The sequence below is a fragment of the Apodemus sylvaticus genome, chromosome 22, assembly GCF_947179515.1.
Source record: "Apodemus sylvaticus chromosome 22, mApoSyl1.1, whole genome shotgun sequence".
NCBI lineage: Eukaryota > Metazoa > Chordata > Mammalia > Rodentia > Muridae > Apodemus > Apodemus sylvaticus.
In genome coordinates, this window is record NC_067493.1 from 46364241 (window position 1) to 46379222 (window position 14982).

Here is a 14982-nt window from a genome sequence, read left to right on the forward strand (position 1 = left end):
TTTGAATCCTCAGTGAATTTGACATCTCAACTCTGATTTCCTTTTGGCTGCCGGCAGGAACATGCAGACAGCTCCGGGTGAACATCCAAGTCTGAATTCACTGAGCCCCCCACATCCGGCCACCGGGTCAGCGAGCCCTTGAAATACCCTTTTCTTTCTCCGTTGTTACCCAACTGGAAGACTAAACGAGCTTTTAGGCTCCAGCAAAGTAAAATGTCAAAAAGGGGAAGAGTGTTTGGTCAACCTTGCGGGGAGACCTGAAACTTCACTGGGCCATTGAGAGTGATGCATTTTAGGGCGAGCCTGCAGCAGTGGTCAATGGGGAGGCGGCTGCGGAAAGGGTTTCCCCATAATGGGCGTTGCCCCCGAAATCCAGGGAGGGAACCGCCAGACGGCTCCCGGGTTTTCCCCGTCGCCTTTGGGGAACTTCTCCACGCTCAGGAACAAAGCGGCGTGGGGCAGCTGGCAGGAACCGAGACCCACTCCCAAACTTGCGGCCTGCGCGCCCCAGCGCGAGCCTCGCCTCGCCTCGCTTCCTGCTGCCGGCCGCCTCCTTCCCCCACCTCGCCTCCGCCCCGCTGCTACTTAGGTCTCCGCGGGACCCGGCGCGCGCGGCCGAGGCTGCGGCGGGCACGCGCGCTCCACGCCGGGTCCTTGGCCAATCAGCACGGAGCCCAAGGCGCCGCCGCGCGCGAGCCGAAGCCCGGGCGGCTCCTCCCGTGGAGAGCCGAACCGGACCGAGCCGAGCCGAGCCGAGCCAAGCCGAGCCGGGGGCGCAGAGCGCGGGAGGCGGCGGTGCGGAGCCCAGGTGAGCTGGCCCGAGGCGGGCCGGGCTGAGTGGGGGGGACGCAATCTCCCTGTGGGTCTCCGGGTCCCGGACGCGCCCGGGGGTCGGCAGACGCAGTCCAGAGGCGAGCCCCGAGGGGACCCCACGTGCGCCGCCCCGCGCCCCGCCACGTGGAGAGCTGCGCCCCCTTCCCCCGGCCTCCGGAGCGGGGCGGCGCTCAGGCTCCGGCGGCAGGGGCCGGCCTGGAGTTCCGCACCGAGGTCCGCTGGCCGGGGCGGTCCCGGATCCCTGTGACGGCCTAGGCCACCCCTGGCGCTTGACAGGTGCGGAACCTAAGCGCGCGGGAACGTGTCCCACCCCCGCGGGCTGCAAGGCACGGGGGGACCCCGGTTCTAGGAACTTGGCTCCGAATCTGCCCTCTGATCACCCGGACCTCACAGGCCGACTTGATCCTTTTGACCTAAATTTACCCCAGGGCTGCAGCTCGCGCGCGGTGCATGAAGAGTGCATGCCCGGCTCCCTCTGGCACAGCCTTGGGCTTGGTGCCCTGCTATCATCGGGGCTATGCTAGGGTTCTCCCCCACCCCCTGGATGCCCAGTTTGGGAAACGGGGTGTTTTCACAGCTCTGTCAGCCTCCTCCCCGGCTGCTCTCACTTGGAGACGAAGAGGTGGCACTTTGCAGAGGGATGGAGCAGGGGGTGGAGGACATCTCAGGTGCCATGGGCAAAGAAGCAGCCTCCTGATCTGGGGGTGGGTCAGGCTCTGCATTCATTACCCTAGATGCAACTTTTATCTTCCTCGGCCTTCTCTGTGCTGTCCCCCATTCCTGGAGTAGCAACTTCAGGTGCCCTGGGGCATTAATGATGTCTTTTACTCCGCCTCCTCCCGACTCTGCTTCCACGGGACCCAGGAGGAGGACAGCTCTGCCTCCCCACAGCTCCTTTGTTCTTTGGAAGTGGCAGGGGCCATCACTGTTCCCAAGCCCACAGAAACCGCGGTTTCAGAATAGATTGTATCAGTGTACAGAAGCAGCCTCAGCTTACCCAATCCTCCTGCACACTCTGCTGCTTGTACTTCGTCAGGACCTTCACGTGATGAGCCCTTCCTTGGATAATCGTAGTTACATTTTTCATCCATGCTGGGGATAGAACCCAGAGCCATGAACGTGCTAGGCACACCCTTACCAATAAACACACACTCCCGTCCCTAATTAACCTTTGTGGATTCTTGCTATGTGGCAAATACTGTTATCTTGCCTGGATTATCTCATTTAATGCCTGTGTGGTGGGGAGTTTTGGGGCACTGTGGTTGAGAATAGGTTTCTAGTATTGAATGGATCAGAGAGGTTAGTTAACTTATCCAGGATCACACAGACAATGCAAGGCTTCACTTGCCTTCTTGGGGGGTTGTGGTCGTGGAGCCCAGGCCTGCTTACCAGGCTGTGTATGGAGACACAGAGGTCCTGCTGACCTGTTGGGACTCAGGTTTCTCTTTCCCTGAAGTTGCTAGTGGGCTAATAACTATGCAGTATTTCTCAGAGGACAGTCCCACCCTCCTGGTGAGCATTTGGAAACACGTGGGAGTGACTTTTGGCTTGTCAAACTGAGACTAAGCGCTCTTGGTGTTTAGTGGGCCGGAGCTAGGGAATGCCAAATGTCCTGTAAGGATGTCCCTACCTCAAATGCCAGTCGAGAAATGCCATAAGCCTCAAGTGCTGGGGAAATGGAGAGAGAGCAGAGCCACAGGGTGCTATTTCTGGAGAAATCTGTTCCGATGGGAATAAACCCCAGAGGCTCCCTGGAGGAGGTGTCAATTATGCCAAACCTTCAGAGATGGGCAGAAAAGTTGAGGGATTAGGTAGAGGAAATAGGATGGGACCCAACTCAAGCCAGGGACTTTGTGGTTGGGTGTGGACGACAGCAAGGACTGCTTTCTTCATGCCATCCTGGGGACCTGGGCATGCGCTATGTCACTTCGCTCCTCTGAGTTAGAGTCCTTGGGCAAGAGAGTGCCAAGGTGGCTCTCTCTGCAGTGCTCTCTCTGATCACGCCTATCCTTGTTCCCCCGAAGCTGAGGGATTTAGAGGTTTCTCTTTCTCTGATTCTCTGAGACTTCTCAGACTGGTACACGTCGCCAGCGAGCCCTCTGCCGCCAAACTCCATTCTCCAGTCCTTAAAAAAATGAGGTGAAGTTCCCCCAAGTGGCATTTAGGACACAGTGTCATCTGTTCCCGCTCTCTGGTTTCAGAGTATTTTTGCCACCTCAGGAGGACAATCCTGTACCTAATAAACCATCGCTCCCTGTTCCCGGCGTACCTCTCCAGCCTCCGGCAGGCACCCACACATCTGTTTTCTCTGGGGTTCGTGTGCTGCGGAAGCTTCCTGTGAGTTGCATCTCATACAATAGGTGGCCTTTCAGGTCTGGTTCCACACAGAATCACATCTTCTACACTTTCATTTTTATGGCCGAATAATATTCCACAGTCCGAGCAGACTACGCCTGGTTTATTTATCATGGTAGACATTTGTGTTGTTTCTGGTGTACGGGTTTCTTTTTCTTTTCCTCTTCCCGGAGACAGGGTCTCTTTATGTAGCCCAGGCTGGCCTTGACCTCTTGAGCTCCCGTCTCTGCCTCCTGCATGCAGACACCACCGTGCGTGCCTAGCTGACTTTCTTTTTTCCAGTTATAAAACATCTGAAGCGCAGAGAAAAATGCAAGGTCTGGTTTCGCTTTGTTCGTTTGGACCGATTTGTATTTCACAAGGCAGGAAGGAGGCCTCGGACGGAACAGGAACTGGACAGGGCACTGCCCTTAACTCAGCCTGGCTCTGCTGCCGAGTCCCATCCCGTCTGGGGGTCGGGGAACAGACGCTGGACTGTGGGGCGCTCACGGGTGCTGGGACCTGCTCCCTGTGGGAGTCCCTGAGCTGCTGAGGCGGCCTGTGCAACAGATGAACCACATTCTTGACTGTCTCTCCTTTTGGAAAGGGAGAAGGAGAAAATCGGAAGCTTCTGCGGTGCCCCCACACCCACCCCACCCCACCCCACCCTGGGAGCCGCAGAGGCTCTATTTCTGTGTTGCCTCCTTTTATCCTGGTGGCTGTAAATAGTTGAGAGATGGCAGTTACCAAGATAAAAAATGCTAATTTCAACCTGGAAAGGAGTGACTCCGGATGATCCCCACAGGGAGTGGGGGCAAGGACAGGAGGCCAGGGTCTTGCCCTGAGAGGTTCAACAGCAGGCAGAACTGAGGAGGCCAGGGTTCTCTCTCTCTCTCTCTCTCTCTCTCTCTCTCTCTCTGGTTTTTTGGATTTGGTTTTATCAAGACAGGGTTTCTCTGTGTAGCCCTGGCTGTCCTGGAACTCACTCTGTAGACCAGGCTGGCCTCGAACTCAGAAATTCACCTGCCCCTGCTCTGCTAGGATTACAGGCGTGCGGCTCCACTGCCCGGCTGAGGGAACTCTTTTTTTAAAGATATTCTTTTTTTTTTTTTTAAGATTTATTTATTATATATAAGTACACTGTAGCTGTCTTCAGACACTCCAGAAGTGGGTGTCAGATCTCAGTATGGATGGCTGTGAGCCACCACATGGTTGCTGGGATTTGAACTCAGGACCTTCGGAAGAACAGTCAGTGCTCTTAACCGCTGAGCCTTCTCTCCAGCCCCCCTTAAGGGAACTTGTAAAGGGGAGTCGGTGGTTAGATAGGAGGGCAGGGCAGGGAGCACATTCCCTGTTTGTTTGTAGCCCCGACAGGCTGTGAACCTAAGCGCTCATCCCGCCTCTGCCTCCCTCGTGCTGGGACTCCTGTGTCCTGAACCTCCCTAGCTGCCCTGTGCTGTTGACCTACGGGGCGTTGCCTTCAAAGCCTCCAGCGGAGAGAGCGTTTATTTCAGACCTCGATCCCTGTACTGGGTCCAGGTGTAGGGGACAGGTGGCCCTGTAGACAGGGTTTCCTGGCTTGTCCCTGCATAGACAGCTGTGTACTTGAGGCTGGAGAAGAAAGGAAGTGGCGGGTTAAACATTCTTTTTTTTTTTTTTTTTTTTTTTTCAAGACAGGGTTTCTCTGTGTAGCACTGGCTGTCCTGGAACTCACTCTGTAGACCAGGCTGGCCTCGAACTCAGAAATCCACTTGCCTCTGCCTCCCAAGTGCTGGGATCCCAGGCGTGCGCCACCACGCCCAGCTCAGGTTAAGCATTCTATGGCCAAGCGGGATGAGGGAGGAGAGCCTCGTGGGAGGGCAAGAGAGGGCCCCTTGTCACTGGCCTGACTGTATTGCTGGAGTGGATCTGCCTGCCTGCCTGTCTCTCTGTCTCTGTCTCTCTCTGTGTGTGTATGTGTGCGAGCCTGTGTCTCTCTGCCTCTCTCTGTTCCCATTACAGACTAAAATCCCACTTGTTTCTCTATGTCTTCCTTGGACACAGTGGAAGTCTGGGAGGGAGGGAGGGGAGGGGAAGTGCCGGGGAGGAAGAAGGCTACTTCTCACCTCGAGTTCCTCCTCCCTGCAGCACTCACCCACGCCCACCCGGTACACCCACGTAGCCATCCTTTCTGTATCTTCAAGGCCTTCAAAGCCTGACTGCAGATAGGGTTGTCCTGCTATTTCACTGATAGTTGACCCTTCAGATCTCTGAAAGTGGCCAGCAGTGACTCAGAAACTCCTCGGTCACTCAGGGTCTCAGGCCCCGGGCAACCGAGTCTGGACGTCTGGCTGCAGTCCTTGCCCCGCCGCGAGCCTGCCTCTCTCACCTCTGCTGGTTTTCGCTTCTCTACCTGCAGGCCCCTCCGCCCCCTACGTTGATCGCTGAAGCAGTGGGTGGTGAGAAACTCGGACAGCATATCAGTTTGGATGTGAAAAAACAAACAGTAAAACCACAAATTGGTTTTTCCAGGGGCTGGAAATGTTGGTGCACACCTTTAATCACAGCGTTCAGGAGGCAGAGGCAGGTGGATCTCTGAGGGATCTCTGAGTTCGAGGCCAGCTTGGTCTACAGATCAGGTTCCAGAATAGCCAAGGTTATAGAGACCATATCTCAAAAAGACCAAAAAAAAATTTGTTTTTAGTATAAGTGAAAGCCAGTCAAGGACTTATTTTCTTAATTTATGTGTATGGTTGAGTGAATATACACCATCTGTCTGTCATTGCTCACAGAAGCCACACGAGAATGTTAGATTTCCCAGAGCTGGCGTTATGGGTGACTGTGAGCTGCCATGTGTGTGTGTGTGTGTGTGTGTGTGTGTGTGTGTGTGTGTGTGTGTGTGCTGGGATCTAAACCCAGGCCCTCTGCAAGAGCAGCAGGTGCTCATAACTACTGAGCCATCGCCGTCTGTCTGCACCGCCGGTCAGGAAGTTAGCCCTCATACCTGTGGAAGTTTTTGCTCTGCTTTGGTTTGGCGTGCGTTCACACCCCAGCCCTCCCCAACCCCCCTGGCTGTGTGATCATGGGTAAATCACTCAGACCCCTCTGCCTCAGTCTCCTCACTGGAGAGAATAATGCGGTTACCATGACAACTAAGAAGCCGATACAGGCTTCGCATGTTGCGGAGCAGCCAGGAGAGTTAGTTTCAACTGTTGCCACAGCTGCTGTTTCCACAAAAATGAGATTCCTGAGCAGGCACCGGTTAACCTGCTCGCTGGGGCCTTCTCTGGCACTCCGTCTTTTCCTTTACAATAAACAAACAAAAAGCGGACTTTGTAAGTATTGTTTCCTCACTCGGGAGCAAGGTGAGGGCTGCCGGGGTTCTTAGGGAGGTGGCTGCTGCCTTGCAGTTTGGCCTGCCTGAGAGCTGCCTCAGATACAAGGAGAAGCTTTTGACTCTCAGTTCTTTGTCACTTGTGGGTCAGAGTCTTTAGCAGAGGAGCTCTGTCGGCTCAGGGAGATGAAAACACTAGGGTATGTGGGCTTCAGGCGTGGGTGGATCAGGGTGCCAAAGCAGTTTTCCATCCATTGTCTTCTCTTGATTGGCATTCTAAGGCAGGGTTCTCACAGCGCTCAGTTCAGCAGAAAGAACTCCCCCTGCCCCCTTTTAACATTGAAAACACTGGCCGAGTGAGACCCATTAGCCTGAGTTCAGAACCTATGTTCTCTTGACTCCATCACTTGGCCAGAGCGGTGGATGTCCAGTCGGGCAGTTCTGAGCATGGCGGTGGGCTCGGCTCCATTGGGGTGCCTCCCGCAGAAGGATGTGTTCCCAGACGTAAGCTGGGCCGCCGCCCGTCCTCAGACGGAAGGAATGCAGCCTCTAGGCCAGCTAAAGACAGCTTCTGACCTTCTGACTGGCCTTGGGATGATTGAAATGTACAACCTCCAACTTGCGTCTGTCGAGTGCCGACTGTATTCTAGAAAGTTCTAGGCCTGAGACGTCAGTGGTGAATTCAGAACCTCATTCTCCCCAGCCACACTGCTGGGCCGAGTCTGGGCATTTGTTTCCGGTACAACGGCTTTCGCTCTCCCCTCAGGTAGCCTGAGTTCCTAGGATGGGAGCCTCTTGTTAAGATTTGACCCAGCCTGTATTTTACTGAAGAAACAGTTTGGGACCTTTGCAAGGCTCTGTCCATAAATTTTAGGGTTTTTTTTTCTTGGAAAACACATACCAGGACTGTGGACTGTGGTGTTTGCAGAGGTCCTGAGATCCACTTCAGGCATCTGGCCAAACAAAACAGAAAAACCAGCCTGGTGGTGGTGGCGCACACCTGTAATCCCAGCACTCTGGGAGGCAGAGGCAGGTGGATTTCTGAGTTCGAGGCCAGCCTGGTCTACAGAGTGAGCTCCAGGACAGCCAGGGCTATACAGAGAAACCCTGTCTTGAAAAAAAAAAAAAAACAAATCCAAAAAACAAACCAACCAAACAAAAAACCCCCTCTGCTTCAGTGATACTCAAAACTACCACATGACTCTAGGTAAATCAGTAATCTTTACTTTTTTTTAAAAAAAAATTATCTGCTTGTTTGTTTATTTATTTGAGACAGGGTTTCTCTGTGTGGCCCTGGCTGTCCTGGAGCTCACTCTGGAGACCAGGCTGGCCTCAAACTCGGAAATCTGCCTGCCCGGCACGACACTCAGCAGTTGGCAGTCACAGTGGGCTTTCTTTCTTCTTTTTTTTTTTTTAAAGATATATTTATTATATTATATGTAAGTAAGTACACTGTAGCTGTCTTCACCAGAAGAGGGCGTCAGATCTCTTTACGGATGGTTGTGAGCCACCATATGGGTGCTGGGATTTGAACTCATGACCTTTGGAAGAACAGTCAGTGCTCTTACCCGCTGAGCCATCTCTCCAGCCTCAACAGTGGGCTTTCTTATGGGTACTGTGGACCTGAGCTCCAGGTCTTCAGGTGTGCACATTCACCACAGGCTTGTACTGAGGGACCAGCTCCCTAGTCCCCTTCTTCTTCTTCTTCCTCTTCTTCTTCCTCCTCCTCCTCCTCCTCTTCTTCTTCTTCCTCCTCCTCTTCCTCCTCCTTCTTCCTTCTTCTTCTTCTTCCTCCTCCTCCTCCTCCTTCCTCCTCCTCCTCTTCCTCCTTCCTCCTCCTTCTTCCTTCTCCTCCTTCTTCTTTTAGATTCACTTATTTATTATATGTAAGTACACTGTAGCTGTCTTCAGACACCAGAAAGAGGGCGTCAGATCCTATTGTTGTGAGCCACCATGTGGGTTGCAGGGATTTGAACTTAGGACCTTCGGAAGAGCCGCTGAGCCATCTCCCCAGCCCCCTAACCCCTTCTTGGTTTTCTTTTGTTTCTTTGGTTGGTTGGTTGGTTGGTTGGCTAGCCATGGTAGCACATACCTATAATCCTCACAGTGGAGGCTGAGGCAGGAGGAACACAAATCTAGCCTGGGCCTCATAGTGAGGCTCTGTTTCAAAATTTTCTAATTTTAATTAGAAAGGGAAAATATTTCTCAGGACAGACTTCCTTGACACTCCTACTGGAGTGTCCCCATCCCCCCCCCCCCCCAGCTTCCTTCTGTGTCACCAGTTGCCTCTCTTCTGTCCTCCTGTCCGGCTGTCCCCGTTTGTGATTATGGCACTGAAATCATGAGATTGTTGGTTCCTTTCTACAGAAATCCCACGTAGCTCCTCCGTAATCACTTGGAGTTTTCCTTTGACCCTTTGGGGTTTTTTGTTTGTTTGTTTGTTTGCTTGCTTGTTTTTGTATTGTTTTTGATTTTTGACATGCTCTCACCGTGTAGCCCAGGCTGGCCTCATGTTTGCTATGTAGCTGAGGATGAACCTCGAGAGCTTGAACATCCTCTGTGCCTCTGCCTCTGTAGGATTATAGGTGAGCACCACTGTGCCTGATTTACACTGTGCTGGGGACCCAGGGCCTCTCCAATGCCTGATAAGCACTCTGCCAATTGCGATTGCTTGTTAAAAGAACAAATGAACGGAATGAATTTCCTCTAGAGCTTTGGGCCTCAGTTTCCCCAGGCGAGAGAGGATGTGGCTGTTTCCTGACTCTGGGATAGTATCATTCCTGGCCTTGGCAGGATCTGTGGAACTGGCCTCTCCCCCGCCTTTTTTTTTTTTTTTTTTTCTGTCTTGGAGTGCCAGGGAAGAGGGGCTCTGAGGACCCTGATGGACTCTGAGGAAGGTGTGTCTCTGATTTGGAGGCCCACCTACTGACTTGCTCTACTAGGCCCCCGGAGTGGCTCAGCTCAGCGCTGCCTTTTGCAGGCGGCAGCTGCTGGTTGGAAATGGCCCCCAGGAAATGGAAACGGGCAAGCGTTTCCTGGAGGCCTGTGCCACTTGGCTTCCTGGCAGAGGAAGGAATATTCCTCTCATCCTGGCTGGGGCCTGGCTCCATCTGCTCCAGGAAGGGTCTGGTGACTCCATTGGGTGCCCTGGAGGGTGGGGGGAAGGGGCTTCCGGGTGGGGCACTGCCAGGCCCAGCCTGGGCTGCTGGCATTTTGTCAAACCTAAGCAGCTTGTAGGAATGTCCTCTTCAACCCTGTGTTCCGATCCCTGCCCTTCTTTGTATGGGGCTTGTCCCGGGGGGATTACACAGCCAACAAGCCGAGTACTCCATGCCTGGTGCCTGTTGGGGCTTGAGGCAATCTCAGTGTAGTCTTTTATGTCAAACTGTTGTCTTTATGTTTATTTTATTTTATATATGTATTTATTTATATTTGCTAGAGAAAGTGTTGGTAGCTTCTTTAGATTCTTGCGGGATCTCTGGTCCCCACAGTAGGGGCTGAGAGTGTGGGGGGTGGGTCAGGATCCTTCACCCAGCCCTCCTGGCCTCCGCTCGTCTCTTCCCTAGACCTGGGGCCTGCCTGTCCCTCACAGGCAGCCCTAGCCCGGTCTGAGTCCTCTCTTCTCTTCCTTCTTCCTTCAGACCTTGAAGGCCAAGCCTGCGTCAGAAGCGGTGGCGAGGGAGGCCCCGGCCAGACACCGGCTGGCCAAGGAGACGTGATTAAAAGTGGCTTGGCTGGGGCCGGGAGGCTCGGTGTCCTTGGCCTGGCGCGTAGAGATCGATAAGCAATTGTTTTTCTGTTGGCAAGAAAAAAAAATCTCCATTGACGTTCACAGGCGCTGCCAAAGCGGGTTTTCTTTTCAGGAACACTTGTAGCCCCAAGTGGCTCTGAGAGGAAGGATGGGTCGCCTGCCCTGGGCTGTCTGGGCCGCGTTTGTGGAATCCATGGAATTGCCGGTGGACTCTCCAGGACTGTAATCACTCTGGAACGTTCTGGAACACGCCCCGCCGTTCATAGACATTGTATTGAAAGACTAATTTCTGGGGGCTGGAGAGATGGCTCTGGTTAGGAGCACTGACTGCTCTTCCAGAGGTCCTGAGTTCAAATCCCAGCAACTACATGGTGGCTCACGACCATCCGTAATGAGATTTGACGCCCTCTTCTGGTGTGCCTGAAGACAGCAACAGTGGACTTACATATAATAAATAAATAAATCTAAAAGAAAAAAGAAAAAGAAAGACTAACTTCTTAGCACTTCAGTCATGTGTTCTCAGTGCGTCTGCTTCCCGAGACTGTCCAGAAGGTGTCCATTTTAAAGATGAGGAAACTGAGGCAGAGAGAATTTGAAGGCAAGCTGGGCCCAGGCTATGGCCTCCAGGGCCCTGCTTTTCTCTTTTGGAAGATGAGGATCACATCAGGATATGTAAAATAACAGCAGCCAGGCTGCAGAGTGCGGAACTCGGGCACAATGATCCATTGACAGGTCAGCTGAGGCAGGAGCATAGCTGGTGATGTCTTCCTCTGTGCCGAGGCATAGCATCGCACTCCTTTCCTGCCTGCTTGCTTACTCTCTTCTGGAAGTTCATCTCGAGCAGTTAAGAGCTCATTATAGTTTTACACGGGACCTGAGTTCGATTCCCAGGTCCCCAGTCTGGCTGCTCGGAACCACCTGTTAACTCCAGCTATAGGGAAACTCATGCCCTTTCTGATCTTCATGACCCCTGCGCTCCTGTGGCACAGACATAGGAATATGTACGTAAATAACATTATATACATAACATACACACTGTGAAAATGAGCCATCTTCACCATTTTTTTTCCTTAAATGGATGCAAACAGCTGTAATCCCTGTGTAGTGAGAACTCTGGTATCTTGGTTTCTTCCTTCCTTCCTTCCTTCCTTCCTTCCTTCCTTCCTTCCTTCCTTCCTTCCTTCCTTTTTAAAGATTTATTTTATGCATATGAGTACACTGTAGCTGTCTTCAGACACACCAAAAGAGGGTATCTTACTCCATTACAGATGGCAGTGGGATACCATGTGGTTGCTGGGACTTGAACTCATGACCACCGGAAGAGCAGTCGGTGCTCTTAACCGCTGAGCCATTTCTCCAGCCCCCCACCATTTTTATATGTACAGTTCAGTGGCATTACGTATGTCTACTGCGTTGGACTCCTCCCTTTAGTGAGGACTTCCACTTAATCCTGTTCACCAGCGTGCTGAGTTCTTTCCTTCCTGTTTTGGATTCAGGTTCTCAAATAGCCCAGGCTACCTCAAACTCATTTACTGAGTGGCTAAAGGTGACCTTGAACTTCTGCTCTTAACGTGTTTCCCAGCAAGCACGTGCTGGATTTGCAGTGCTGGGGGTGGAGCCCAGGGCTTTACGCTCTGTCCGCTGGCTCCACCCCTAGTCCCCGCGCCCAATTGAATTTGACCATCATGGGTGCCGCCCACTGGTTGTAGGTCTGTGGGCTCCTTGTTCTTAGCACGTCAGACTTGCCTTCCGCCTTTGACCACGTTCTGTAGATCCACTCATCCTTTGATAGACTTAGGGTTCCGTCCACCCTTTGGCAGTTGTGATTAGCGACGCCATGACTGTTGCTATGCGGGGGGAGGGGAGGGTCTGAAGCCCTGCCTTCAGTTTTTGGGTGCATACCAATGAGAGCAATGACTGGCCATGTGGGACTTCCATGGCTAGCTTCCCGAGGAAGTGCAGCCGCCCCTTGCTGTTTGAGCGCGTCCTTCTCTTCCTGTCAACCAGGCTGAGCATCTTGTCACCTGATTGCCTTTGTTGTGGTTCGTTTGCGTGGGGCATATGCAGTGTATAGAGCACATGCGTTTGCACTCAGGCCAGAGGAGGACAAAGGATGTGCTATCACTCGACACCTTATTCCCTTGGGACAGGCTTATTCACCGACCTGAGAGCTAGGCTGGCAGTCCGCAAGCCTCCTGTCTCTGCCCTCAGTGCTGGGGTTACAAGTGCCCTTAGGTCACACTGAGCTTTTAATGTGGGTGCTGGGATTTGAACTCAGGCCCTCACACTTGTGCAGCAAGTACCCTTACCCACTAAACCATCTCCCCGACTTGTTATTGCAGTTTTTTCTTTATTGAAAATACATTTCAGCCGGGTGGTGATGGCGCACGCCTTTAATCCCAGCCCTTGGGAAGGAGAGGAAGGCGGATTTCTGAGTTTGAGGCCAGCCTGGTCTACAGAGGGAGCTCCAGGACAGCCAGGGCTACACAGAGAAACCCTGACTTGAACAAACCAAAAAGAAAAAGAAAAAAAGAAAATACGTTTTGGAGGCTGGAGAGATGGCTCAGCAGTTAAGAGCACCGACTGCTCTTCCAGAGGTCCTGAGTTCAGTTCCCAGCAAACACACGGTGGTTCACAACCATCCGTAACGAGATCTGATGCCCTTTTCTGGTGTGTCTGAAGACAGCTACCGTGTACTTACACATAATGAATAAATAAATAAATTAATAAATCTTTAAAAAAAAAAAAACAAAAAAAAAACAAAAAACAGATAACCAAGTTAAAGCAAAGCAAACCAACCAACCAACCAAGAAAAACCCAACACTTTTTTTTTTTTAAAATCATAAATGGTGTTCATCTGACCTGTGGGCCCAGGCCAGAGCTGAGAGTGCCGAGGGCTTCCAACTGAAGGAGTTCCAGCCCACTGTTGACATAATGATGTTTCTGAAAGGGCAGTTGAGAGGGCCAGGCAACATGTCCGTGTCCCAGCCACAACCTCCAGGGTGCCGTGACTTCATGCTGCTCCCCCTCAAGGCCCTCCTCCACCCTGTGACCCGGGAGGCCTTCTTACTCAGTGACATTGCACCAGCACCCACCGTTTTCCCAGCGCCTACAGAGACCCTCCTTGATGACACACGGCCGCCGTCACGCTGTGGATGCACGTGCTTGACGCAGTAGTGACCCTGACATTTGTCCACCAGAATTTGTCAAACACACGAGCGAAAGGTTAATATTCTGTCCCAGGGATGGTGGGAATTGACAACCTGGATTGGAGCTGTGTGCCAATCTCCCTCCATCCCATCATTTTTTTTTTCCTCTCTCAAATGGATATAAACGTTCACATGAGTCCGGACCTGGTGGTGCACACCTTTAATCCCAGCACTCAGGAGGCAGAGGCAGATGGATCTCTTGTGAGTTTGGGGCCAGCCTGGTCTACAGAGTGAGTTCTAGGACAGCCAGGGAAACAAAAAAGGTTACATGACCTAAAGTTAAATTTTTCCAGGGCACAGTGCGGGGGGCAGAACCAAAGGTTCCTCAAATCTTATTTAGGGGCTCAGCTGTACCCCTAGCCCTGATCAACCTCCCCCCATTCCTTTAAATCTGAGATGGGGGTCTCACTATGTAACTCTGACCTGCTTGGATGACCTGGAGCTCACAGAAGCCCTCCCAGCTCCATCTCTGGAGTGTGCTGGGATAGAGGTGTGTGCTGCCACACCTGACAGGTTCACCCTGTTAGGATCAGTTCCCTGCATCCAGTCCGTGCACTGGGCTGTGAAATCACCACCTCTGACTAGTTCCAAGACATTTCCATCAAGATGAAACCCTGTACCCATTACGCAGTCACTGCATTGCCCCCAGAACGCTCTGCTCCTCCGTCGTCCCAGGTAACCGCCAATCTTCCTATCTCCCTGGATTTGCGTGGTATAGACATTTCATTTCCGAGGAATTACGCAACACAGGGGCGCTTGAGACTGGCCTTGCTCTTGGCATGATGTTTTTATCTGTGTTACAGCCATTGTCAGTGTTTCTGGTCCTTTTACGATTGTCTATTCATCTGGCACCTGTTTCCCTGTACTCTTAGGGACGGACCACATGGGACGTCTCTAACTTTTAGAGGAGCCACCTTCGACGGCCATCTTGGTTTCTTAGGTGGCACCAGGGATTTGGACTCAGGCTCTCATGCCCATAGGGCAGGCACCCTCACCACTGAACTGAGATCTCCTCAGCCTATTTCTTTTGAGACAGGGTCTCAGTCTATCGCCTGGGCTGGCATGGAGCCTGCACCCCACTAACTAACCCTACCACAGCGCATGGGTCAGATAGTGCATCCGTGGCTTATGGCATCTTACTAGTCCGTGGGAGAGGTCATGGCATTGCGGCATTGGAGGATACAGGTAGATGGGTTTCACTTGGCCTGCCTAGTGTTCAAAAAATACCTTAGACAATTACTAATTCTTAAAGAAGCGTGTGTGTCTGTGTGCATGCACTTGCATGTGCTCGTGTGTGTGTATGTGTGTGTGTGTGTGTGTGTGTGTGTGTTAGTCATGTACCTATGGCAGCCAGTGGCAGAGCTACTACTGTTAAACTCCCATAGATTCTTGCTTGGGGGGAGGGAGGAGCAAAGTGGGGATTGTGGACCCAGGCAGTGGGCAGTGGTAGTCTCAGATCCCCGCTGGGCAGCAGCACTGTAGGTAGCTGCCAGTCCTGTCTCTTGGGGTTCCTTATACTTGCTTTGTATAGGAATTGAATT

At 52.5% G+C, this 14982-nt stretch overlaps 1 protein-coding gene across 5 annotated transcripts in view; it reads left to right on the forward strand.

The window, feature by feature from the left end:
• The first annotated feature begins 399 nt into the window (after positions 1-399).
• The window catches only part of Camkk2 (calcium/calmodulin dependent protein kinase kinase 2), a 54442-nt gene continuing 39859 nt past the window's right edge, over positions 400-14982 (forward strand). Inside the window, exon 1 of one of the 5 annotated variants that reach the window (XM_052167698.1) lies at positions 400-808. The gene's annotated coding sequence lies outside the window, so the exon portion shown is untranslated. The remainder of the gene's footprint in view (positions 809-14982) is intronic. The other 4 variants (XM_052167697.1, XM_052167701.1, XM_052167700.1 and 1 more) reach the window with 4 other exon arrangements.